Source organism: Rattus norvegicus, chromosome 1 (assembly GCF_036323735.1).
Source record: "Rattus norvegicus strain BN/NHsdMcwi chromosome 1, GRCr8, whole genome shotgun sequence".
NCBI classification, from domain to species: Eukaryota; Metazoa; Chordata; class Mammalia; order Rodentia; family Muridae; genus Rattus; species Rattus norvegicus.
In genome coordinates this window covers 120,617,850-120,645,101 of record NC_086019.1, presented here as the reverse complement: position 1 = coordinate 120,645,101, position 27,252 = coordinate 120,617,850, and the positions used below count along the sequence as shown (strand labels likewise).

At 38.3% G+C, this 27,252-nt stretch overlaps 1 long non-coding RNA gene and 1 pseudogene across 2 annotated transcripts in view; both read left to right on the top strand.

Annotated features, from left to right (window-relative positions):
• Positions 1-5,113, top strand: part of LOC134483395 (uncharacterized) — a 21,157-nt gene extending 16,044 nt beyond the window's left edge. For both annotated transcript variants that reach the window (XR_010060268.1, XR_010060266.1), the window contains one exon: positions 3,289-5,113. This is a non-coding gene — a long non-coding RNA (uncharacterized LOC134483395). The remainder of the gene's footprint in view (positions 1-3,288) is intronic.
• Positions 822-2,854, top strand: Commd9-ps1 (COMM domain containing 9, pseudogene 1; annotated as a pseudogene).
• Positions 5,114-27,252: the final 22,139 nt, after the last annotated feature.

The following is a 27,252-nucleotide window of genomic DNA, read 5'->3' as shown; positions in this document are numbered from 1 at the left end:
TCCTTCCTTCCCAGTGCCTACATTTCTTGTAGATCAGATAAAGTTAGGGTTGCAAATTTTGTAGGTTTGTTGGTGTCTCTATTGCTCCACTGGGGTCGTTTCCTGGTCTCATCGGTGTTGTGAGTCACAGCCAAGGTCATCCCCATTGATTCTTGGGCACCTCACTCATTCCGTGTCTATCTCCTCCTACCTGGCAGTTGCAGATCTCCATTCATTTTCATGGGTGTCTAGGCATCTCTCCTGACCTTTCCAACATCTGATCCTGAACCCCCATTCCCTTCCCCGTTCACTTGATTCTCAGTTCCCTCCCTGAATTTGTCTTCTCTGATTATTTTATCTGTCCTTCTAAGGGAGATTCAAGGCTCCTTATTTGGGCCTTCCTTCTTGGTTAGCTTCTTTGGGTCTATGGAGTATAACTTAGAATCTGTATTTAATGTCTAATATGCACTTATAAGTGAGTAACTATCATACCTTTCCATTTGAGACTGCGTTACCTCACTCAGCCTGATATTTTGAAATTCCATTCATTAGCCTTCAAAACTCATAAAGGATTGTTTTTAATAGGTATTCCATTTTGTATATGTTACACATTTTCTTAATCCATTCTTCAGTTGAGGCATATTGGCCTTCATGCTTGAGACTTTCCACAGATATCTCTGGTCCAGCTAGGTGCGTAGGTTCAGAGGAAGTGGAGAGAATTCAGGCAAGTGTGGTGGGGAGACAGCTTCTGCTGCCCTGCTGCTAGTGCTGCTCTGCCTCCATTTCTGCCTCTGCAGCTTCAGTTGCTCAGGCCAGCTAAGGCAGCTGGGGAGTGACTAGCAGGCAAGGGGTTCACCAGAGCTCCTGGTGCAATTTTGGGAGAAAGATTTCTTCCCCGATTGACAGTGTTACAGCTCCTATGAAAGCTCTCAGACTATGGAGTAATTCCTGCACACCTTTAATCCTCCTGGATAGGAATCTTAAATACACTTCTCGGGTGGGTCAGGGTCTGACAGCAGGTAATTTCTATTGATTTTATCTGAAAGCTTGGGAATACTTCATTTACATATTTGGGGCCATGATCCTGTGTCTATGTGACTGATCTGTCTTGAGCCTACATGACTGTGGTCACATCCTCACCTGTGGATGAGGGGTTAGGACATTGCCTTATGTGACTTATTTGTCTCAAACTTCTCTACAGGGGGTTGTGGGGGTTGTAGCTACATGAGAGGGGCCTGATCTCCTGGGAGACTGGGAATGCTCGTGTTGTCTCTTATGGTCCCTGGGGATGTGACCTATCTTCAACAGGAATCAGGCTACCTTTCACATCCCACCAACCAACAGAGGAATATATCTAGGTTGTTTCTTATTTTTGGCTAGTGTGAATAAAGTTGCTGTGAGCAGAGTTGAGCAAGTGTCTCTGTGGAACATTGGAGCATTTTCTAGGCATATCACTAGGTATGTAGCTGATTCTTGAGGTAGAGCTATCCCCAGGTTTCTGAAAAACTGCCAAAATAATTTCCAAAGTGATATAAAAGTTTACACTCAAACTGAATACAGAAAGATGGAGGCCTTGACATCAGCGCGTTTTGTGGTACTCCAGAGCCTTCTGAAGGCCTCCTCAAAAGATGTCCTCAGACAGTTGTGCCAAGAAAGCTACTCCAGTTCAGCCCTTCACTCAGAAACACTCCTGTATAACACATGTTCCAGCTTGTCTGTGACCCAGGAGGAAGCAGAACAAGTGCTCCAGTCTCTGCACCACTTCACTAGGCTGATGGCCTTCCGTGACCTGTCCTCTGCTGAGGCTCTTCTGTCTCCTTTTGAGGAAAATTTCCACCAAAACCTCAAAAACCTGCTGACAAAAAATCATCCTGGAGCACATATTGACTTAGAGAACCGAAGCCCAAGCAATGCAGATCTCTCTGCCATGCCTAGTGGACCTGGACTGGAGAGTGGACATCAAAACCTCCTCTGACAACATCAGCCGCATGGCTGTCCCAACCTGCCTGCTCCAGGTGAAGATCAGGAGCACCCTAGTCTGTGTGGAGAGAAAACCCCTATCTCGGCTGTGACCATGGAGCTAAGCAAAAAAAAAAAAAAAAAAAAAAAAAAAAAAAAAAAAAAAAAAACACGCTGGACACGGTGTTAGATGGGCTGGGTCGCATTTGGAACCAGCTTTGTGCTGTAGCTAATAAGTAAGGCCATCAGCTATTGGCTTGGGAAGGTGTGCCTGTCAGCACAGAGGCTGACAGTGGGTAGACAGTAGGGTGGAGGGACTGCTGCTACACAGAAGGCACAGTGGAGGAAAGGAAGCGGCCATGCCTATGCTTGCGGCTTCTCTCTTCTCCTTCCTCCTTTTGTTTTTTTTTCTGAATATGAGCAAAGCCTCCATCTCTGAGAAGGCCCTGTGTGGAGCTAAACTGCTGCCAGTAATGCGAAGAAACAGGTTCTTTATCAGCCGCCTGTGCACTGCTGTAGAGAACTCAGGCCGGTGCTGGGCACTCACTTAATGAATTTACCTCCAGCAAGCTCACATGAGCTTATTTCTAGCCCCAGAATACATGAGGGAATTAGGGGTGATGCCAGAAGCGCCTGCTTTCCCTTCAAAGAAGTCAGCAGACACATAAGAAAGAGAAGCGTTGCAGCACGGTCCCCTAACACCCTTCTCTGAGCTTGCAGCCCTGCTGGACCACAGCTCCAATTCAGAAAGCTGGAACACACCATTATCCACTATTCCTTGGTTAGGAAGTAAGAAGAACTGGAAATAAATAACAGTGATGAAAAACATTACACTCCCACCAGCAATGGAGGAGTGTCACTGGTACTTTGAATCTTTTTCTTTTTTCTTTTTTTTTTCAGAGCTGGGGACCGAACCCAGGGCCTTGCGCTTGCTAGGCAAGCGCTCTACCACTGAGCTAAATCCCCAACACCTTGAATCTTTTTCTTGTTTGACACAGTGTTTCACCAATTTGCAGAGAATAGCGTTGAAGTGGTACCAACATTGCTACTGTTAGAGTCATGGAAATTATCAAATTCCTAAACTTAAAATATTAAAACAAGTAAGCTTCATTGAAAATTGTGGTGTTATATTTTATATACAACATTATTCATCTACCCATGACTAATTCTTGACAGGGTTCTTTATGGTACATATTATCTGTAGCTGTTGAAATTATTTTAGAATCTAACTCCTAGATGAGTTTGAGGCATGTATTTAGAACACAGGAAAACTGGAAAGGTGTTTATTTACACAGAATATTGACAACCAAAATTTAAGATGAGTAACCGAGTGTATACTTTCTTTTTCAGTACCCCCTGCCTTGCTGGAGAGGAAGCATCAGAAAATAACGTGGCACAATGTTCATCTCGGCATACAACTTCCTCAAGCTGAAAAACATTTACAACTCTAGCCTGCTTTTCTTTTTGTAGATGGTGACGAGTCTCAGTCTCTGTGGACCTAATGATGTTTTGTTGTTTCACTTCCACGTTTAGAAGTTGATTTTTTATATAATGAATTTACAGTAATACGGGTTTTTAAAGATTCTTCTCTTTGTACTAGGGTTGCATTCTTTAAGTATACTTTTACATGCCTGTCCTACAAAAGTTCTGCTTTCATACTTAAGGAAACAAAAGTTCAACATTAATTCTCTGATTGCAAAAGCTATCTAATGTGTCAGTTTGGCTTCTATTATCAAAGAATATATTTGCATTTTCTCTATTGGTGTGAAAGGTAATTTAAAAAAAACAATTTAGATATTATTCCTTAAGTACATTAGGGATGTCTGAAACAATTTTTTTGCTTTTAGTTCTAGCATTCTGTTCTATTTCTACCATTATGTGTCTAACAAAAAATTGAGAGACAAAATTTTACAGAAGATATTTGTTACTACATAATTACCACATAGTTCTTCTTAAAGTATTGTTCTATTTTTGATACACACATACACACACACAGACACACACACACACACACAATTATGTGTTTAGTCTCCAATTATGTGTAGTCTCACTTACATTGAGCCTTTGTATCTTATATTTTTAAAAAATTACACAATACCCTTCTGAAATCTGCCCAGAGATGTTTTATGCAAGGACATCATAGTTTACTGGGATTTTATTTATAGCTAAAACTATGTTTACAGTGAAGAAACAGTGGATGGAAAATTACTAAGTACGAGAGAGACTTTTGCTCTTTAAAACAGGGAGGGATAAGAAAAATACATTTGTGTAGAGACCAGCGGTTGCTTTGCTCACTGAAAAATTAATTTGTTAAATATGATTTTATGTGAAAAAGTATGAGTATCATGAAAATTTAATAATACCAAGTGAAATTTGACTAAGGAATGAAGGTATGTCATAATCAGGATATATAATTTTGTTTGTTTGTCTTTTTTTTTTATTCTATACTTCCATGGATCAAACTCCAGAGCTTTGGAGAAGTTCGATAAACTATCTACTAGTAAGCACGACTCTTATTCCAATAATTTAAAGCACTGTTTTCTAAGTAATAGCTTCACTTTCCACATAAAGTTTCTTTTTCCAATAATGAATAATATTTTCTGATTCACATAAAAATTGAAATTAGAGGTCAATAATCTTTTATTTCAGCATTCCCTGTCACTTGAAATTATGAAACTGGTGCACAACAGAGGTGAAAGTATCATGCTAAGTTTCAATTATTAGACAATCATAAGACACAGGATGGAATTATGGAGCCTGGGAAGGGAAATGTCCCACTCTACATATAACTTGGGCTAATAGCTCAGTATCTATAGCTATTTACTGTTACTTACATTTATATTTACTATAAATTTTAAAACAGCTTATGGACAAGGAAATACGTTTAGAATTCCTCACCATATTGTGTGAAAATTGTCAGTAATTCATTTTGATATTTCTGTCTTTTTTTTTATTAACTTGAGTATTTCTTATATACATTTCGAGTGTTATAACCTTTCCCGGTTTCTGGGAAAACATCTCCCTCACCACTACCCTTCCTTATGGGTGCTCCCCTCCCAACCCTCCCCCCATTGCCGCCCTCCCCCCAACAGTCTAGTTCACTGGGGGTTCAGTCTTAGCAGGACCCAGGGCTTCCCCTTCCACTGGTGCTCTTACTAGGATATTCATTGCTACCTATGAGGTCAGAGTCCAGGGTCAGTCCATGTATAGTCTTTAGGTAGTGGCTTAGTCCCTGGAAGCTCTGGTTGCTTGGCATTGTTGTACATATGGGGTCTCGAGCCCCTTCAAGCTCTTCCAGTTCTTTCTCTGATTCCTTCAACGGGGGTCCTATTCTCAGTTCAGTGGTTTGCTGCTGGCATTCGCCTCTGTATTTGCTGTATTCTGGCTGTGTCTCTCAGGAGCGATCTACAACCAGCTCCTGTCGGTCTGCAATTCTTTGCTTCATCCATCTTGTCTAATTGGGTGGCTGTATATGTATGGGCCACATGTGGGGCAGACTCTGAATGGGTGTTCCTTCAGTCTCTGTTTTAATCTTTGCCTCTCTCTTCCCTGCCAAGGGTATTCTTGTTCCCCCTTTAAAGAAGGAGTGAAGCATTCACATTTTGATCATCCGTCTTGAGTTTCATTTGTTCTAGGCATCTAGGGTAATTCAAGCACTTGGGCTAATAGCCACTTATCAATGACTGCATACCATTTATGTCTTTCTGTGATTGGGTTAGCTCACTCAGGATGATATTTTCCTGTTCCAACCATTTGCCCACAAATTTCATAAAGTCATTGTTTTTGATAGCTGAGTAATATTTCATTGTGTAGATGTACCATATTTTCTGTATCCATTACTCTGTTGAAGGGCATCTGGGTTCTTTCCAGCTTCTGGCTATTATAAAATAGGCTGCGATGAACATAGTGGAGCACGTGTCTTTTTTATATGTTGGGGCATCTTTTGGGTATATGCACAAGAGAGGTATAGCTGGATCCTCAGGCAGTTCAATGTCCAATTTTCTGAGGAACCTCCAGACTGATTTCCAGAATGATTGTACCAGTCTTCAACCCCACCAACAATGGAGGAGTGTTCCTCTTTCTCCGCATCCTCGCCAGCATTTGCTGTCACCTAGTTTTTAATCTTAGCCATTCTCACTGGTGTGAGGTGAAATCTCAGGGTTGTTTTGATTTGCATTTCCCTTATGGCTAAAGATGTTGAACATTTCTTTAGGTGTTTCTCAGCCATTCAGCATTCCTCAGCTGTGAATTCTTTGTTTAGCTCTGAACCCCATTTTTTAATAGGGTTATTTGTCTCCCTGCATTCTAACTTCTTGAGTTCTTTGTATATTTTGGATATAAGGCCTCTATCTGTTGTAGGATTGGTAAAGATCTTTTCCCAATCTGTTGGTTGCCACAGTGTCCTTTGCCTTACAGATGCTTTGCAGTTTTATGAGATCCCATTTGTCGATTCTTGACCTTAGAACATAAGCCATTGGTGTTTTGTTCAGGAAATTTTTTCCAGTGCCCATGTGTTCCAGATGCTTCCTTAGTTTTTCTTCTATTAGTTTGAGTGTGTCTGGTTTGATGTGGAGGTCCTTGATCCACTTGGACTTAAGCTTTGTACAGGTAGAGAAGCATGGTTCGATCTACATTCTTCTACATGTTGACCTCCAGTTGAACCAGCACCATTTGCTGAAAATGCTATCTTTTTTCCATTGGATGGTTTTGGCTCCTTTGTCAAAAATCAAGTGACTATAGGTGTGTGGGTTCATTTCTGGGTCTTCAATTCTGTTCCATTGGTCAATCTGTCTGTCTCTGTACCAATACCATGCAGTTTTTATCACTATTGCTCTGTAATACTGCTTGAGTTCAGGGATAGTGATTCCCCCTGAAGTCCTTTTATCGTTGAGGATAGTTTTAGCTATCCTGGGTTTTTTGTTATTCCAGATGAATTTGCAAATTGTTCTGTCTAACTCTTTGAAGAATTGGATAGGTATTTTGATGGTGATTGCATTGAATCTGTAGATTGCTTTTGGTAAAATGGCCATTTTTACTATATTAATCCTGCCAATCCATGAGCATGGGAGATCTTTCCATCTTCTGAGGTCTTCTTCAATTTCTTTCTTCAGTGTCTTGAAGTTCTTATTGTACAGATCTTTTACTTGCTTGGTTAAAGTCACACCGAGGTACTTTATATTATTTGGGTCTATTATGAGGGGGGCATTTCCCTAATTTCTTTCTCGGCTTATTTCTCTTTTGTGTAGAGGAAGGCTACTTATTTATTTGAGTTAATTTTATACCCAGCCACTTTGCTGAAGTTGTTTATCAGCTTTAGTAGTTCTCTGGTGGAACTTTTGGGATCACTTAAATATACTATCATATCATCTGCAAATACTGATATTTTGACCTCTTCTTTTCTGATCTGTATCCCCTTGACATCCTTTTGTTGTCTGGTTGCTCTGGCTAGAATTTGAAGAACTATATTGAATAAGTATGGAGAGAGTGGGCAGCCTTGTCTAGTCCCTGATTTTAGTGGGATTGCTTCAAGTTTCTCTCCATTTAGTTTAATGTTAGCAACTGGTTTGCTGTATATGGCTTTTACTATGTTTAGGTATGGGCCTTGAATTCCTATTCTTTCCAGGACTTTTATCATGAAGGGGTGTTGAATTTTGTCAAATGCATTCTCAGCATCTAATGAAATGATCATGTGGTTTTATTCTTTCTGTTTGTTTATATAATGGATCATGTTGATGGTTTTCCGTATATTAAACCATCCCTGCATGCCTGGGATGAAGCCTACTTGATCATGGTGGATGATTGTTTTGATGTGCTCTTGGATTCGGTTTGACAGAATTTTATAGAGTATTTTTGCATCGATAATCAAAAGGGAAATTGGTCTGAAGTTCTCTTTCTTTGTTGGGTCTTTGTGTGGTTTAGGTATAAGAGTAATTGTGGTTTCATAGAAGGAATTCGGTAGTGATCCATCTGTTTCAATTTTGTGGAATAGTTAGGATAATATTGGTTTGAGGTCTTCTATGAAGGTCTGATAGAATTCTGCACTGAACCCATCTGGACCTGGACTCTTTTTGGTTGGGAGACCTTTAATGACTGCTTCTATTTCCTTAGGAGTTATGGGGTTGTTTAACTGGTTTATCTGTTCCTGATTTAACTTCGGTACCTGGTATCTGTCTAGGAAATTGTCCATTTCCTGTAGATTTTCAAGTTTTGTTGAATATAGGCTTTTATAGTAAGATCTGATGATTTTTTGAATTTCCTCTGAATGTGTAGTTATGTCTCCCTTTTCATTTCTGATTTTGTTAATTTGGACGCACTCTCTGTGTCCTCTCGTTAGTCTGGCTAAGGGTTTATCTATCTTGTTGATTTTCTCAAAGAACCTACTTTTGGTTCTGTTGATTCTTTCTATGGTCCTTTTTGTTTCTACTTGGTTGATTTCAGCTCTGAGTTTGATTATTTCCTGCCTTCTACTCCTCCTGGGTGTATTTGCTTCTTTTTGTTCTAGAGCTTTTAGGTGTTCTGTCAAGCTGCTGACATATGCTCTTTCCTGTTTCTTTCTGCAGGCACTCAGCGCTATGAGTTTTCCTCTTAGCACAGATTTCATTGTGTCCCATAAGTTTGGATATGTTGTACCTTCATTTTCATTAAATTCTAAAAAGTCTGTAATTTCTTTTTTTATTTTTTCCTTGTCCAGGTTATCATTTAGTAGAGCATTGTTCAATTTCCATGTATATGTGGGCATTCTTCCCTTATTGTTATAGAAGACCAGTTTTAGGTCGTGGTGGTCTGATAGCACGCATGGGATTATTTCTATCTTTCTGTACCTGCTGAGGCCCGTTTTTTTGACCAATTATATGGTCAATTTTGGAGAAAGTACCATGAGAAGCTGAGAAAAAGGTATATCCTTTTGCTTTAGTTTAGACTGTTCTATAAATATCTGTTAAGTCCATTTGGCTCATGACTTCTCTTAGTCAGTCGACATCACTGTTTAATTTCTGTTTCCATGATCTGTCCATTGATGAGAGTGGGGTGTTGAAATCTCCCACTATTATTGTGTGAGGTGCAATGTGTGTTTTGAGCTTTAGTAAGGTTTCTTTTACGTATGTAGGTGCCCTTGTATTTGGGGCATAGATATTTAGGATTGAGAGTTCATCTTGGTGGATTTTCCCTTTGATGAATATGAAGTGTCCTTCCTTATCTTTTTTGATGCCTTTTAGTTGAAAATTGATTTTCTTTGATATTAGAATGGCTACTCCAGCTTGCTTCTTCTGACCATTTGCTTGTAAAGTTGTTTTCCAGCCTTTCACTCTGAGGTAGTGTCTGTCTTTGTCTCTGAGGTGTGTTTCCTGTAGGCAGCAGAATGCAGGGTCCTCGTTGCGTATCCAGTTTGTTAATCTATGTCTTTTTATTGGGGAGTTGAGGCCATTGGTGTTGAGAGATTTTAAGGAATAGTGATTATTGCTTCCTGTTATATTCATATTAGGATGTGAGGTTATGTTTGTGTGCTTTTCTTCTCTTTGTTTTGTTGCCAAGATGATTAGTTTCTTGCTTCTTCTAGGGTATAGCTTGCCTCCTTATGTTGGGCTTTACCATTTATTATCCTATGTAGTACTGGATATGTAGAAAGATATAGTGTAAATTTGGTTTTGTCATGGAATATCTTGGTTTCTCCATCTATGTTAATTGAGAGTTTTGCAGGATACAGTAACCTGGGCTGGCATTTGTGTTCTCTTAGGGTCTGTATGACATCAGTCCAGGATCTTCTGGCCTTCATAGTTTCTGGCGAAAAGTCTGGTGTGATTCTGATAGGTCTGCCTTTATATGTTACTTTTTCCCTTACTGCTTTTAATATTCTTTCTTTATTTTGTGCGTTTGGTGTTTTGACTATTATGCGACTGGAGGTGTTTCTTTTCTGGTCCAATCTATTTGGAGTTCTGTAGGCTTCTTGTATGCCTATGGGTATCTCTATTTTTAGGTTAGGGAAGTTTTCTTCTATGATTTTGTTTACGATATTTACTGGTCCTTTGACCTGGCAGTCTTCACTCTCTTCTATACCTATTATCCTTAGGTTTGATCTTCTAATTGAGTCCTGGATTTCCTGTACGTTTTAGACCAGTAGCTTTTTCTGCTTTACATTATCTTTGACAGTTGAGTCAATGATTTCTATGGAATCTTCTGCTCCTGAGATTCTCTCTTCCATCTCTTGTATTCTGTTGGTGAAGCTCGTATCTACAGCTCCTTGTCTCTTATTTTGGTTTTCTATATCCAGGGTTGTTTCCATGTGTTCTTTCTTGATTGCTTCTATTTCCATTTTTAATTCCTTCAACTGTTTGATTGTGTTTTCCTGGAATTCATTCAGGGATTTTTGTGACTCCTCTCTATGGGCTTCTACTTGTTTATTTATGATTTCCTGGAATTCTTTCAGGCATTTTTGTGATTTCTCTCTGTAGGCTTCTACTTGTTCTCTAAGGGAGTTCTTCACGTCTTTATTGAAGTCCTCCAGCATCATGATCAAATATGATTTTGAAACTAGATCTTGCTTTACTGGTGTGTTTGGATATTCCATGTTTGTTTTGATGGGAGAATTGGGCTCCAGTGGTGCCATGTAGTCTTGGTTTCTGTTGCTTGGGTTCCTGCGCTTGCCTCTCACCATCAGATGATCTCTAGTGTTACTTTGTTCTGCTAGTTCTGACATTGGCTAGACTGTCCTATAAGCCTGTGTGTCAGGAGTGCTGTAGACCTGTTTTCCTGTTTTCTTTCAGCCAGTTATGGGGACAGAGTGTTCTGCTTTCGGGCGTGTAGTTTTTCCTCTCTACAGGTCTTCAGCTGTTCCTGTGGGCCTGTGTCTTGAGTTCACCAGGCAAGTCACTTGCAGCAGAAAAGTTGGTCTTACCTGTGGTCCCGAGGCTCAAGTTCGCTCACGGTGTGCTGCCATCGAGCTCTCTGCAGCGGCAGCAACCAGGAAGTTCTGCGCCGCCGTTTCCGGGAGCTTCAGTGCATAAGTTTTTCTTCATACTGTCAGTAATTTTCACCTAGAGCTAAGACTTGTTTGGCATGGTTCATGTAGCGACATTTTATACATTTATTTCATCAGATGATGGAATTACTTCTCCGATTTAAGATTAAATATCATACAACTCCAGCACCTTGTACTCAACCCTCCATTTATTTAGTTTCCATTACACTCTGAAGATGTAAAGGTCTTAAAGTGTTTATCTTGATCAAAACAGAACACACTGAAATGGAAGGTTAATACTAGTAATTAAGACTGACAATGTAAAAACCTGTCTTGTACCCTCAGTGATGACTCAGTATTTAAGAGCACTGAGTGATCGTACCTAATACATGTATTCAATTCCCAGAATACACCTGACTGTTTAAAAATGTCCCAGATAATCTGAAAAATTGTTCTGATATATTCAGGCTCTATGCAAAAATGCTTCACAGACAAACATATAGACAAGCAATAATACATAATCTTAAAAAATAAATAAAATGTAAGGAAAAGTATTTGTCTATGTAATTTGTCTGTTATTGAGTGAAATTGGGTCTACTCAGAATAATCCCTTAAAAAACTGATGACAAATATTAAATTTGTTGTCATTTAATAAATTCTGACATTGTGGAAAGTCCCAATTATGTGCGTGTGTGTGTGTGTGTGTGTGTGTGTGTGTGTAAACATATCTTTATGATAAAAAGGAATTTCTGAGTATACATGCCTTCCCCAATACTTCTCCTTGTCTTTCCAATTTTGCCTGAGGAAATAATTCAGCTCTAGCATTGAAAACAGGAGTGAAGGTGCAGGAGAGGAAAAGGGAGGAGCATGGTCATGGGTTAAGAGTTAAGAGAGCATGGTCATGAGGGTTAAGAGTTAAGAGAGCATGGTCATTAGGGCTGCCTAGAAAGAGCTAAGAACCACCCATATAAAAGACTCCATATTCTGGGTTATCAATAGGAAATAGATTTTAATATCGTGGCAGCTAGATATTTGCCCATCTCTTGTCCTGATCAAGGCTTATTGTAAATATAAAGAGTGTGTGTCAGTTACAGTTAATTTTGGGGGGGGAAGGGAGATAACTCAATTACCAAAGGTTGGGTAGAAAATCTGGGCTGGGGTTTCAATAATTTCTACAACAAAGAACATTCCCCACTTCTTTTTCAAACAAGTCCTGAGGTGGCAGCTTTATATCCTGACTTAATATAGTCTATTACTTTATAATTTCTCTGACACTTATGCAACAATTATTCCTTAAACTTTGCCACATTTTTTTGCACTCAGTGTTTTGCATTTATTTCATCTCTTCATAGAAAAGTATGGTACAAATGTATAATTAACAATTCACTATATTTGTCAGTTACAAAGGACCATTTTGTAAGTACTTAAAGCAATCTGGGCCACTAGTCCTCACTAATGGGAACAGTAAGACAGTGCCAATTTAAATATGGATGCAGTAGTCTGAGATGGTCTTATTAAAGTGTTATTTACCAATGTAAACTTTGAAGAGACGTGTTTATCCTAAGTCTCGTAAATCTATCCTCAGTGTTAACTAGTGGTAGATTATATAGTCCATAACTCATTCCTATATCCATGTATTTGTTAATTACTTTTATATTAACTCATATTTACAGTTTAGGGTGAAAGGGCTAGAACAATATTTGAGAATTTTGGAGAAAGAAAAGAAATTTGTACAGAAATCACTAAATATTGATACTTTGATTTTTATGACGTATCATGAACAAGAAACTCTTAAAACTTTTATTCATATTAACTATTTTATCTCCTTAAAAGAAACCTAAAATAATTCTGACAGAAAAGGAGGAAAAGGGGAATGAAATTTTCAAGAAACTCTCCCTTGTGACTATGATTGCTGCCATAAGAAAGACAATATATTGCCAAATTAGATTTTGATGCTATCTTCTCATTGATATGCTTATATTACTGTATGTAGTTATGTATATTTCTGAGTCCTATGATTTTGCTTTTTTGAAATATTGGATTTAATTATATGTTTGTCATGATATATATATATACATATATATATCCACAGTTATTATAATAACTCTACAAATATAAAAATTAATTAGAACCCTACCCTGAAATGCAGAACAAGAATATTAAACTGCACATTCATGGAAATGGATTCTGGAGAGCATTTATCAAACACAGGTAGGGAGTACTCTCATTGTGTGATAGAGGAAGACAAGATATCTTCTGATGAAGAAATAAACAAACAGAATATTTCATCCAAACAATTTTTCTAAATTATTTGTAGATTTATATGGTTTACTTCATATATGTCTTGGCTACACATGTTTATGCACTACATGTGGAACAAGTGCCCATTGAATTCTGGAGAGGTTGTTTAATCCCTATAATTAAAATTACAAACTGTTGTAAACCAAAATTTGAGTACTGGGAACGAAATCCATACTCTTTGAAAAAAAAAAAGCCCAAATGCTTTTACCCACTGAAAGAGGGATCTTTTATAGGATGTTTGTCCTAGGGTTTTACTGCTGTAAACAGACACCATGAAAAAAGTAACTCTTATAAGGACAGCATTTGATTGGGGCTAGCTTACAGGTTTAGAGGTTCAGTCCATAATCATTAATGAAGGAACATGGCAGTGTTCAGGCAGGCATACTGCAGGAGGAAAGGAGGAACTGAGAGTTCTAGATCTTCATCACTTCCAGGAAGCAAGGCTTAAAGCCCATGCTCACATTGACTCACCTACGCCAACAAGGACACACCTCCAATTATCACCATTCACTGCGTCAAGTAAATGCAAATTATCATGCTCATGGTCAGTCATCCAGAACAGAATGATCACATAATTGGGGACATGACATCAACTTGATGAAGGAAACATTTTTGTGTATACATAATTTCCTTCTTACTTTAATGTGATTGGAACTAGTTCCATCTGTTTTGAGAGTTTTTTTCCTGTGTTTGAAGAATTCTTGAATTATCAATCAGAATTGATTGTTTGCATCATCCTGTTTTTAAGCTTTTCTAAGCAAAATCATCATTACCTTTACCATCATGATTATTCTTTCTTTTTTTTTTTTTTTTTTGAGCTGGGGACCGAACCCAGGGCCTTGCGCTTCCTAGACAAGCGCTCTACCACTGAGCTAAATCCCCAACCCCCATCATGATTATTCTTATCAGCGGGTTAACAACTTTTTGTTGAATCTTCCTACCTCTTTTGGGAAAACATTATTTATTGACTTATTTAAGAGTATTAATCTACTCACATCTTATTTTGCATCTTTATAGGTATTATATGTTCTCTACTTATATTCACAGTCATTGAACAAGAGTCCAATCTGAAAATGGAAAGTAATATGATACCAAAGTCTACAAGGAAATCTGAATGTTGAGATTTTTCGTATATGCCAGTGTTACTCTAACTGCCCTCCTTCAGAATTTTTTATCTCTATGTGTTAGGGTTTCTATTGCTATGACAAAAACAGCATGGCCAAAACTCAAATTTATTTAGCTTACACTTCCACACTGCTCTTCATCACCAAAGGAAGTCACTACAGAGTAAGAAGTTGGAAGCAGGGCACTTGCCGGGTCATGGAGGAAGACTGCTTCCAACCAGCTTAGGCTGCTTGCCTGTAAAACCCACAAATACTGTCTCTGGAGAGTACCAATCAGAATATTCTTGGCCATTCCTCACTAATACCTAATTGTGGAAAAAACTTATAGCTAGCTCTCAGGAAGGCATTTCCTCCACTGAGACTGCTTCTCCTTTAATGATTTTGTCTCAAATTCATGCACAAAGACAGATTGTACAGATATCCACTGGTTCACTTAAATCACAAGCACATCTCTATTAAGCCACAATTATTCCTTTCTCATTCATCCATAAGATCTAACATTAAAAAAACATAAATAATTTTAGATTTCCCACAAATTCAAGCTTTAGTATGCTTTATAAATTCAAACACATTAAAATGTCAGTACCTTTTAAAAATCCCTTTTAAAATCCAAAGTCTTTTAAAATTTGAAGTCTCAGTTGTGGGCTCCAGTAACATACTTACTTTATTCAAAAAAAAAATAAAAATCATGGCATAGTCACAATCAAATCATACAGAATCAGATTGCAAACACCGTATGTCTGGGATCTACTTAAAATCTTCTGAACTCCTCCAATAGGCCTGTGTCACATCTACAACTCTGTTCTCTGTAGCACATACTTCAACTGCTAGGCTTGAGCTGTATCCATTCCTATGGTACATACAGATAGTTCTCAAACTGCTGGGGTCCTTTGTTGGCATTGGGTACACTGGTATTGACCAATGTCTCTCATAAGGTTTCTTCCTCATGTCAACCTTCTTTGCATGACCACTTCAGTCCTAGCCTTCAGTGTGACTGAGTATTCACCTTTACCAATCTCCTAGTGTCTCACAGTGCCAAGTTACAGGTGCTCCCCATGTCTCCAAGTCTTGCTTCATGCCTTCAAAACCAGTACTTCCAGATTACCAAATCCAGCTGACAAGACATGGTGCAAATTCGTGACCTCTGGAGCAAAATTTCTCTGTTCTTTCAGGAAATGATGCTGTTCTCCTCTTCATCAATCACCTATAATTTCTTAGCTTCAGCTAACCAAGATCGATTGCCCCAGTAATGCAAGGGTTTCAATTCAGTGTTGCTTGTCTCTCATTAAACATGGCTGACTATCATCAGCTGACAAGAATGATAGACTCAGTTCAAAATGGCAAACTGTTGTAACAGACTCTAAATTTCACTCTAAAAGTTCACAAGCTAGACCTCCATCTTCAACACTGCCAGTGACATTCTTGTCTTTCTAGCTTCTCAAAACTTCTATTGAGGTCTGAACACTCAAAGGCTTTGAATATTAAATCTCCAAAGACCTTCCACAATCTTCCTGAAAAAAAATGGTTAGTGCTGTCACAGAATACCCTAAAATCCTAGTAACATTTTCTCTCTTTGTTTGAGTTTCAAGCCTCCAGCTGGATTCAGTCCAATACTTCTGATGCTCTCGGTGGTAATGAGACACTGTGACTATGGAAACTCATCTAAAAGAAAATGTTGAATTCGGAAAGGTTTACTGTTCATAAACTTACACCATTATTAACATGTCAGAAAGTATGTTGGCATGCAGGTAGATATTGAGTTGAGAAGAAACTGTGAGTTCAATACTGTGATACACAAGCACGAGAAAATGAAGGAACTAAGTCCTTAAAACGTGTCCCCACAGTAACCAATGAACTTTAAGAAGGCCACAGTCACTCCAACAAGGTCATACCTACTAATAATGCAATTCCCTGTAGAATAAGCTTTCAAATACATGAGTCTATGAGAGCCATTCCTATCCACCATATTCTGCCTCAACATATGTTCTTTTGTGCAGCCCTGAAACTGATCATTCTTAAATGATATTCATTTTCATTATTAGCATTTTAAAGTGATACTCTTTTATATGCCTTAATAAAATAAAAAAAAATCTGACAGTGGTAGTGCATGCCTTTAATGTCAGCTCTCAGGAGACAAAGCAGAAGGATCTTTATGAGGTAAGGGCCAGTTTTGGTGTCAGAAGTAGATGCAGGACTGCCAAGGGTACATAGAAGAATCCTGTGTAGTGTTTGAATGCATGATTGACCCACAGAGAATGGCAGTGTTATAAACGGTGGCTGGGTTTGAAGAAGGTTGCCATTGTGGGAACAGGCCTCAGTACCTTCACATCTGCGTTTGTGCTTTCCTATACTTCTTTAAGGCATTTTGGTGTTTTCTCTTTAAGGGCCTCTACTTGTTTCCCTGTGTTGTCCTGTATTTTTTAAGGGATTTATTTATACTATTCTTAAAGTCCTCTATCATCATTATGAGACGTGATTTTAAATCAAATTCTTGCTTTTCTAGGGTGTTGGGACATACAATATTTGCTGTTATGGGAGACCTGGGTTCTGATGATGCCAAGTAGTCTTGGTTTCTGTTGTTTTGGTTCTTGTCCTTCCCTCTTGCCATCTGGTTATGTCTGATTTTAGTTGGTCTTGCTGTCTCTGACTGGAATTTGTCCATCCTGTGGGACTGTGAGTCTGTGAGCCTGAGAGCCATTCAGCCCGTCATCTTAGGAGTGAGAGTGCTCCTTGGAGGCCAGCTCTCTCAGGACAGGTTTTGGTTCTGAGAGCGGTGGGAGAGATCAATCTGTGGACGCAGAGGGAAACTAGATGGATCCTGACCTACGACACCCTAAAGCTCCCAACATGGTGTACTCTCAGCAGATCAGTCAATGGAGAGAAAGTGGTGTGCCTCCTGTGGGCTGTAATCTTAGGAGGGAGAGAACTGACAGACCAGATCTCTGAAGGCAGGTTTTGTGTCTGAGTGGTGTGGAATAACCCCAGCTCTGGGTGCACATCTCTTTTCCTTTTCTAGTTATAGGTATATATAAATCAAAAAATATGTGCCTAAAGGTATCAAATCTCTTTATTCTGTTAAACTGTAATTCATATTATGATACTGTAAGAACATATAAGTTTACCATTTCTAATTTGCTTGTATTTGTCTTTTGAGTATAATAGAGAAACTATTATCATAGTATATTTCATTACCGCATATCAAAATAGATTTGAATTTATTTTAAATTACTTGTTAATTTCAATGTGATAAATACCATCAAAAATTAAGGTGAAGTCATTATATGGCAACTTAATCATTTGAAGTGAATTTCTTTGATTTATTAATAATTGCATTTATCCTCCATTACAACCTCAAGCAAAGTGTCTTCATAATGTTTTCGAAGATCTACATTCAATATTCCTTAACTTGCAGCCTAAATCTACCAAATACATTTTTGTCTGTTTCTTTTACTTATTTCTGTGATTGTTAATTACTATTTTGGATTTGATTGTTTGTTTGTTTGTTTGCTTGTATTAGTAGTTACTGTGTAGACAAAACTGGCAATCACTGAAGTCTGTGTCACTTACTGGATCATATGCTAGAATTACAAGAAGGGAGAAAATCGCCACACACTCACATTCTTTTTTCTTTTTTCTATTTTTTTCTGCTTTTTTTCTTTTTTTCCCATCTTTATTAAATTGGGTATTTCTTATTTATGTTTCAAATGTTATTCCTGTGCCCGGTTTCCAGTCCAACATCCCACTAACGCCTCCCCCTCCCATTCTATATGGGTGTTCCCCTCCCAATTCTTGCTCCATTACCGCCCTTCCCCCTAGAATTCTGTTCACTTGGAGTCCAGCCTTGGCAGGACCAAGGGCTTCCCCTTCCACTGGTGCCATTACTAGGCTATTTATTGCTATCTATGCAGTTGGAGCCCAGGGTCAGTCCACGGATAATCTTTGGGTAGTGGCTTAGTCCCTGGAAGCTCTGGTTGGTTGGCATTGTTGTTCATATGTGGTCTCAAGCCCTTTCAGCTCTTTCAGTCCTTTTTCTGATTCCTTCAGTGGGGGTCTCCTCAGTTCAGTGGTTTGCTGCTGGCATTCACCTATGTATTTTTCGTATTCTGGCTGTGTCTGTCATGAGTGATCTTCATCCAGTTCCTGTCAGCCTGCACTTCTTTGCTTCATCCATCTTATTTAGTTTTGTGGTTGTATATGTATGGGCTACACGTGGGACAGGCTCTGAATGCGTGTTCCTTCTGCCTCTGTTCTAAACTTTCCCTCCCTAATCCCTCCCAAGGGTATTCTTGTTCTGCTTTTAAAGAAGGAGTGAAGCATTCGCATTTTGGTCATCCTTCTTGAGTTTCATGTGTTCTGTGCACCTAGGGTAACTCGAGCATTTGGGCTAATATCTACTTATCAATGAGTGCATACCATGTGTGTTTTTCTGTGGTTGGGTTAGCTCACTAAGGATGATATTTTCCAGTTCCATTCATTTGCCTACAAATTTCATAAACTCATTGTTTTTGATAGCAGAGTAGTATTCCATTGTATATATGTACCACATTTTCTGTATCCATTCCTCTGTTGAAGGGCATCTGGGTTCTTTCCATCTTCTGGCTATTATAAATAAGGCTGCTATGAACATAGTGGAGCATGTTTCTTTGTTATTTGTTGGAGCATATTTTGGGTATATACCCAAGAGAGGTATAGCTGCGGCCTAAGGTAGTGCAATGTCCAATATTCTGAGGAACATCCAGACTGATTTGCAGAATGCTTGTACCAGTCTTCAATCCCACCAACAATGGTGGAGTGTTCTTCTTTCTCCATATCCTCACCTGCATCTGCTGTCACCAGAGTTTTTGATCTTAGGCATTCTGACTGGACACACTCACATTCTTATTGGGAAAAAAAACATGAGTACTAAAAGTATTTGGGAAATGGACTTAATCTTAGGGAATTTTATGAGAAATTGATGTTTTCCAAAACTAATATATCCTGCCCACATGCATTGCTATTATTAAAAAGCCTGTCTAAGGTCTATAAATAAATTCAAATGAAAACACTAAATAGTAGTAAGAAAAACAAATGTTAATACAACTGAAATTGACAAAGCAGATGAGCAGAAGAAAAAGAGTCCAAGATAGAAAAGCACAAGAGGAAGAGACACTCATTCAAACACTCAAGAATTCTATCGTAATGCTCAAGTGGAAGACATAATATATATGCAGAGGACCAAGTGGAGATACTCTCAGAGTTCGTATTACTTCATATTATATTGTTTTAAATAGCCTTGTTATCTTGGAGTTCCCCATGTGCTATGCCTATTACACATGTTTTACCTCTTCTTCTTCAGGGTTACCTCATCACTGAAAGGGTGGATTTGTTGGGGTCATTAACTTTAGGGCTGAGCATCCCAAGAACTTTCACTCTGTAGGATGTGTAACATTGTAGGTCTCTGTACTTGTTCCTAAATCAAGAAGTGGCTCTTAATTCAAATTAGGTATTGGTTGGCTTCTGACACTTCCTTTTTTTCACCATTCCAGTACCATATCAAGCAGACAGAATATGCAATTACAGATCAACATTTTTGGCTTACTTGGTGTGTACATTTTTATTCAGTAGTATGGAGTGTACATTCTTGAACCAAAGATGATAGAGTGTGGGTGGAAGGTAGATGTGGGCTCTTAGTAGATATGAGCTCAACTTCTCATTTTTTCATGAGTTTTATGTGTATAAGCCATTTTTTTTTTACTGGAAACTCTATTTCATAACAGGATTTTTCAGTTGTAGCTCTGTCTTCCATATTATTTGGCACTGTCATTTAAATTGGATTCATATATGCATATATCAATGAAGGGGTCTACTGTTTATTTCCATGATAATCCTCCAAAGACCCTTAGTTTTACCTCTCTATAACCACATTCCCTCCTCTAGTCACTTCTCCACTTCATCCGTTATTTCAATTCCTGTACCCATTCTGACACTCCATATCAATTGATTCAATTTTCCTTTCCTCAGGAGACTTATCTGTCACTCCTAGTCCCTTACTCTAAAGGCAATCTGGTTTTACACATTAGAATTTGTTTTTCATTGACTTAGTAGCTATTGTCCACATATAAGCAAATCCATATCCTATTTATCTTTTGGGGACTGGGTTTCATCATTCAATATAGTGGTTACTAGTTCCATTCATTTACCTGTTAATTTCATTATTTCATTAATTTTAAAACATGAATTTTTAAAACAATAAAAAGTGGATGGAAGTTACAATGTTAATTCTTATTTGTAATTCCACCTAGATAGTGATGAACCAATGTGTGAGGCCACTTGGATTACACTAATCAGGATAAACCTGTATCCAAAAAAAAACCCCAAAGTAACAGATATTAAATCAGGGGATAATATGACAAAGGAAATAAATGTTAATTTAAGTCATAAGATAAATAATTGCAATCTCTTCATATTATAGGAAGGAGCAAAAGAACATTACAAAACAAATCTGATGATTATTAAGATTTTCAAAACCACTGAGACATACAGGTGTAGATAAAAGTAGCATGCATGTCCTGTGTATTACAGTTCCTGAAACAAATCCCTAGAGATTCAGTGAAAATTAAATTTGAGGAACAAGTGAGCAGGTAAAGAAGATGAAATGAACTCATCAAAACAAATAACCAAAGTTACTCTCTTAGTGTTTCACTGCTGTGTAACAGAAACCATGACCAAGGCTACTATTATAAAGACAAGATACAATTGGGGTTGGCTTACAGGTTCATAAGTTCAGTCCATAATCACTAGGCTAGGAACATGGCAGTATCCAGGCAGGCATGGTGCAGGAGGAGCTGATATTTTTACATTATCATTTGATGGCTTCTAGCAAAATATTAATTTACAGGCAACTAGGATGAAGATCTTAAGGCCCACACCCACAGTGACACACCATTTCCAATAGGACCACACCTACTTTAACAGGGCCATAGCTTCTTATAGTGCCACTTTCTGCTCCTAACATACACAAACCATCACATTCTACTCCCTGGCCCCCATAGGCTTGTTTATACATATGAGTCTGTGGGGGGCATATCTAAACTTAACATGATGCAAAATAAATTTTGTCCAAATTTATTTTTTGGTTTTTATTAGTTTATTTATTTTATTGGATATTTTATATATTTACATTTCAAATGTTATCCCCTCCTACCTCTTCTCCCCTCCCTTGCCTCCTCCTCTTTCATTGAAAATGCTCTCACTCCAACCAGTTCATTCCCACCTCAACTCGCTGGCATTCCCCTATACTGGGGAAATAAGTCTTAACAGGATCAAGGACTTCTCCTCCTATTAATACCATACAGGACCATCTGCTACATATACAGCTGAGGACCTGGGTCGGTCTATTTGTAGACTTTGTCTGGTGGTTTAGTCCCTGGGAGCTATGATGTTCTGGTTGGTTGATATTATTGTTCTTCCTATGAGGTTGAAAACCCCTTCAGCTCTTTCAGTCCTTTCTCTACCTGCTCCATTGGTATCTTCATGATCTGTCGAATGGTTAGCTGTAAGCATCACCATCTGCATCTATAAGGGTCTGGCAGGGCCTCTCAGAAGTCATCCCTATCAGAGTCATGTCACCAAGAACTTCTTGGCATCAATAGTGACTAGATTTGTTGGCTGCATATGGCAGTGATCCCCAGGTAGGGCAGTCTCTTGATGACCTTTGCTTCAATCCCTGCTTCACTTTAAAACTCTATGTAGTCTATAGCAGTCTCAACAGTGTTAAAAGTCCAAATTTTAAAGAATCTTCTGATACTCATCCAATCACTGAACTGTAATCCCCAAAGCAAGACAGGAAACCAGTAGGGCAAACTCCTAACTTTGCATCTCCCTGGCCAATGTCAAATATTTCAGATATGCAAATCCTTTTTCATCTTTGTTGACTGGAACAAACTTCTTTCTCCTGGGCTGATTCATCTCCCTGTTTTCATCTTTCCTCAGCAGATAATCCATGGCTCTGGCATCTGAAATATGTTGGGGTTTCCAAGTCAAGTTCAATGTAATAGCTTCTTGTTTCAGTGTCTGGAATGCACTCATGATCTTCTGGGCTACTCCAAGGGCTTGGTTCACATCTCTAGCTCTGTCCATTGTAGCACATACCTTGTCTTTTAGACTCCACTTCTGCTGCTGTTCATGGTGGCCATCTCATAGTACTGTCATCTCCAAAACCCTGCTGTCTTCTACTGCAAAAAGGATTCACCTATAGCTTCTCATAGGCTCTCTTCATGATGCCAAGCCATAACTCCTTTATATAACCCCTACAGTACTAAGCTAACAATTGCAACTGAGGGTGCATATTCACCAATGTCCTTCCATGGCCTCTCACAGTGCTGAGCCTCAGCTGCTATTCATGACCCCTTCTTGCCTTCAAAACCAGTAGCACTTCAGTGACTCTTACACATTACCAAGTACAGCTACAGCTTGTGAGACAGACAAGGCTATATCTGGAACACAGATTCTTTATGCTCACAGAAAATAGCTCCCAGAAGTTTTCACCTCAGTGATGCTTTGTCTTATTAATGAACATTAATGTCTTAGCTCCGGCTAACCATCATCTATTGTCCCAGGAGTTCCCCTCTCCTCTTGCCTATAAAGCCAGAGTCTCATGGCCAAGGCTGCTGAGTTCCGCGGATGGCAGGAGCTGGGCTTTTGCCCTTGTGTTTTATTACATTATCACTAGCTTCCTCTTTTCCATCTCCTTCACCACTTAAGCTTGGCTGTCTTGGATCTTGCTCTGTATATGTAGATTAAACTCAGAGATCTGCATGGCTCTGTCTCCTGCAATGCTGGAAATAAATGCATACATCACCTTGCCTGGATTTAACCTTTTCTTCCACTAGACCCTGCTTTGTTCCAGAATGGCCTGGAATTTAGTGATCTGTTTGGCTTTATCTAACAGAATTGAAGGCATGTTCTCCCAAGCCTGGACCTAAATTTGCTGGGGATCTTGCCCCAAGGTCACCAGTTTCTTAATTCAATTTATTATCTTTGAACACAGAAACCAGTCCCATTTTATTTACTGATGCCCCTTTAAACTCAAAAAAAAAAAAAAAACCTGAAATTCTTCTCTAACACGTCTTGGGACATGTTGGCACAGTTGAATTTACTCTCAGCAAGTAAGTCTCCCATATTCCTACTAAGATGTTTCATTAAGCCTCATTTGAACTTTCCACCACTTCCCAATTTCAAAGTCCCCCCAAATCCACATTTTTCAAACAAAATCATTAGGCATATCACAGCAAAACCCTAGTCCGGCAGAACAAATTCTGTCTTAGTTAAGATTTTACTGCAGTGAACAGAAACTATGACCAAGGCAACTCTTATAAGGACAACATGTAATTGGAGCTGGCTTCAGGTTCAGAGGATCAGTCTATTATCATCAAGGCTAGAACATGGCAGTGTCCAGGCAGCCATGGTGCAGCAGGTGCTGAGAGTTCTACATCTTCATCTAAAGCTTGCTAGAAGAATAGAGGTTTCCAGGCCACTAGGATGAAGGTTATAAATCTCACACCCTCAGTGACACATCTACTCCAAGCTATCCCTACTCCAATAGGGTCATACCTTCTAATTGTGCCATTCCTTCGGGCAAACATATAGAAACTACCACAATTTCATACATGATGCATCATGCAAAAGTAGAGAATTGACTTCCACATGTTTTCATCTGACCAATGAAAATAATGCAATCTACATTAATAGGTTAAGTTAATTTTAATGTCTTAAAATGAATGAACATGGCATCTATATTTGTTTTTAATCACTAATTTTTGAAAATAGAATTTTTCTCACAATATATTCTCATTTTGTCCCTCCCTATATGCCCATAACTCAATCTTGCCACATCCCAAATCAACTAACCCTCATGTTCTCAATCTCTCTCTCTCCCTAGAAAGCATACAGACAAATAAAAAATAACCAAAATAAAACAAAAGAAACAACAAAAGGAATAAAAAAACTTACAAGAAGCACAGATACAGAGAGACATATGTCCACACATACACACAAATTAAAATACAATCTGAAATTCATAATACATGAATTAAAAATACAGTACAATATGAGTCAAAAAACAATAATTCAAAAAATATTGAGTCATATGTATTGTCTGCCTATGGCATGGAATAAGACTTGATCTAGCATGTGGTATTACTGGGGTACCCTAATTTTTCCATTTGGAGAATTTGTCAAAAGAGGATAGCTAACTTGTTGAGGGGTGAGAGATGACATGCCATTCCTGCTCTCAGTGTATGAACTGACCTATGCAAACCCTGTGCATGTTGTTACTTTCTGTATGGGTTCATATGTGCATCAGCCCTACTGTGGCTGAAATGTAATGTTGCCTTGCTGGCATTCTTCCCAGCCTCACTGGCCTTAGTGTCTTTTTATAATATCTTCTACAAAGTTTGCTGAACCATGAAGGAAGAGTTTGCATGCCAATATTGATTTATAGAAAGAATGATCCAAGGTCTTTCATGCTATACACTGTCCAGATAAGGGTCTCTGTATCTGGCCCCATTTAAAGTATATGTTAGCTTCTTTGATGAAGGTACAGTAATAAACTCGAGTGTGAGTATAACAATCTTGTTAGAAATACTTTATTGATACACATTTTAAGTAGACAATGGTACCTGCTTTTTGCCATGTTCTCAGGTATTTTGCCATGGGAACAATGTCAGACATGTGTTTGGTCTCAATGAGTAGACCTTAGTTCATCATATAGTAGTAACTTTTTTTCCAAAGAAGTGCTTACAGCAGTGTAGAATGTAGGCAGCTGACAGGAGTAGATTAAATTGTATACAGTTGAGTTGGTTTAAATGTCTCGTCAGGTACCATGCAGAATTTTTATGAGTACCACAAACACTATTCAGTATGTAAAATCTTTAGTTTGGCACCTGCTTTTCTTCACAATGTTCAAAAGAAGTGTAGGGTCCTCTTCTGCAATAGTGTGTGTAGAACAAACAAGAGCTTAGGCATTGTTTGATATGTATTTTGAGGAACTGGGTAACTCAGGATGAGTTTTTTCTCCTTCATTTACTATGAGTTCTATTGCCTTTTAACAGCTGAAGAATATTCCATTGTGCATTGTACCACATTTTCACTAACCATTTCCCGATTTGTGGACAGCTAGGCTGTATCCTCTTTGTTACTGATATAAGTATACCAGCCATGAATGGGAAATAAGTGCCTCTATACAAGAATATAGAGTCTTTTTTTAATCTGTGGTATAACATTCCCAAGGTTCCAAAGGCAAAATCACACTGATTTCCAAAAGGAAATACAACTGTGTATTTCCACTAGTAGTGAATAAGGATTCTTATTACTCTTCACCCTTTCGAACATGTGTGGTCATTTATTTCATTGATCTTGGCCATACTTATTCATGAAAGATAAAATCTTAATATGGTTTGAATATGCATGGTCCTGATGGGTAAGAACGTTGAACTTTTCTTTCAATAAAACAAGCATTTGAATGGTCAGTTATGGGTCATAAGAGGAAGAGATTTTTATTTGAAAAAAAAAAGATATTAGCGTACAGGCATGGAAATTAAAGATACAGAGAACAATGTAAAGATTAGTATACAGAAAGAAACCAAGGGAAAATAATGCACCTAAAACTTTGAGAAATACTTCATCGTAAAACATTAAGCAATTTCACTCTCTGTTCGTGTATGTGTGTGTGTGTGTGTGTATGAGTGTGTATGTTTTGTGTGTAAATACACACAATTTCGTGCTTTAACCATCATAAAAAAGGCCAGCCACATAATAAATACAACTTTGCCAATGAAATTTAGAAACATCTAGTTCATAAGTCAGGGATAAGAAATTATAAAGCTCTAAGCTTCATGGGCAATTTTTTAATTGGATATTATAATCTACATTTTAAACGTTATTCACTTTCCTGGTTTCCCACCCATAAGTCCCCTATCCCTTCCCCCTCTATCTTCTTCTATAAGGTTGTTTCACACTCCAACTATGCCCTTTCCATCTTCCTGCCCTGATATTCCACTACACTGGGGTGTCCAGCCTTGGCAGGATGTGCAGATTTTTGATGAGATAAATTATATGTTACAGAGAAAAGATCGTGCAGCAAATTAAATTGCCATTAAACATATATTCTCAGAAGAAAAACTCTACTTGGCCTCCCTAGATCTCACACACCAACTTCTTTCTTACACTTCAAGCCACAAGGGAAGTGATACTTGAAGTATTGATTACCTCTGTGCTCACAGGGCCATAAAGCTTTTAACAGAACACAAAGATTGATGGGAACATTTGCAAAAGTTCTTAGTACAAAGCAGAAGAACCCAAGAATACGAAATGACAGTGCTGTTTTTAAAGCATTTAAGAGTCATCTCAAAGCCAAATCTTATACCTGATTGGTACAGGGGCCATCTGAGGTATGTTCTCATTCAGATATACAGGAAGAATAATGCATGACACTGTTAGGCAATCACATTATACGCAAATTAACATAATAGATAAATGAGAATTCAAAATCAAGGAGAAACCTGTGAGGTGGACTGACCTTAAAAATGGATGGCGAGAAATATTTGCCATGAACACATTCAAAACACAGATATAAAAGTGTAATTATAAAAAAGTGAAGTTGATTTATTAGACCATTGTGTATATGATATGTGTACTTCATTCTGTATAGGTGCATTTTCTTCCATGAACTTTTCATTTTAGTTTCATTAAAATTTATATTAAAATGATGGCTTTATTAGTTTAAACGTTGAAACTGATCATTCTTTAAAGTATCCCTTCACTGTGAGAATAGTCACATTTTCTTTCTTCACCCACTATGGACCAGGCTATACTTCTGACCATTAATTGCAGGTACTTCTTTCAGTGATGGTAATTAACACTTCTGGATTGACCCAGGAAATGTGCTATTTTTCATGA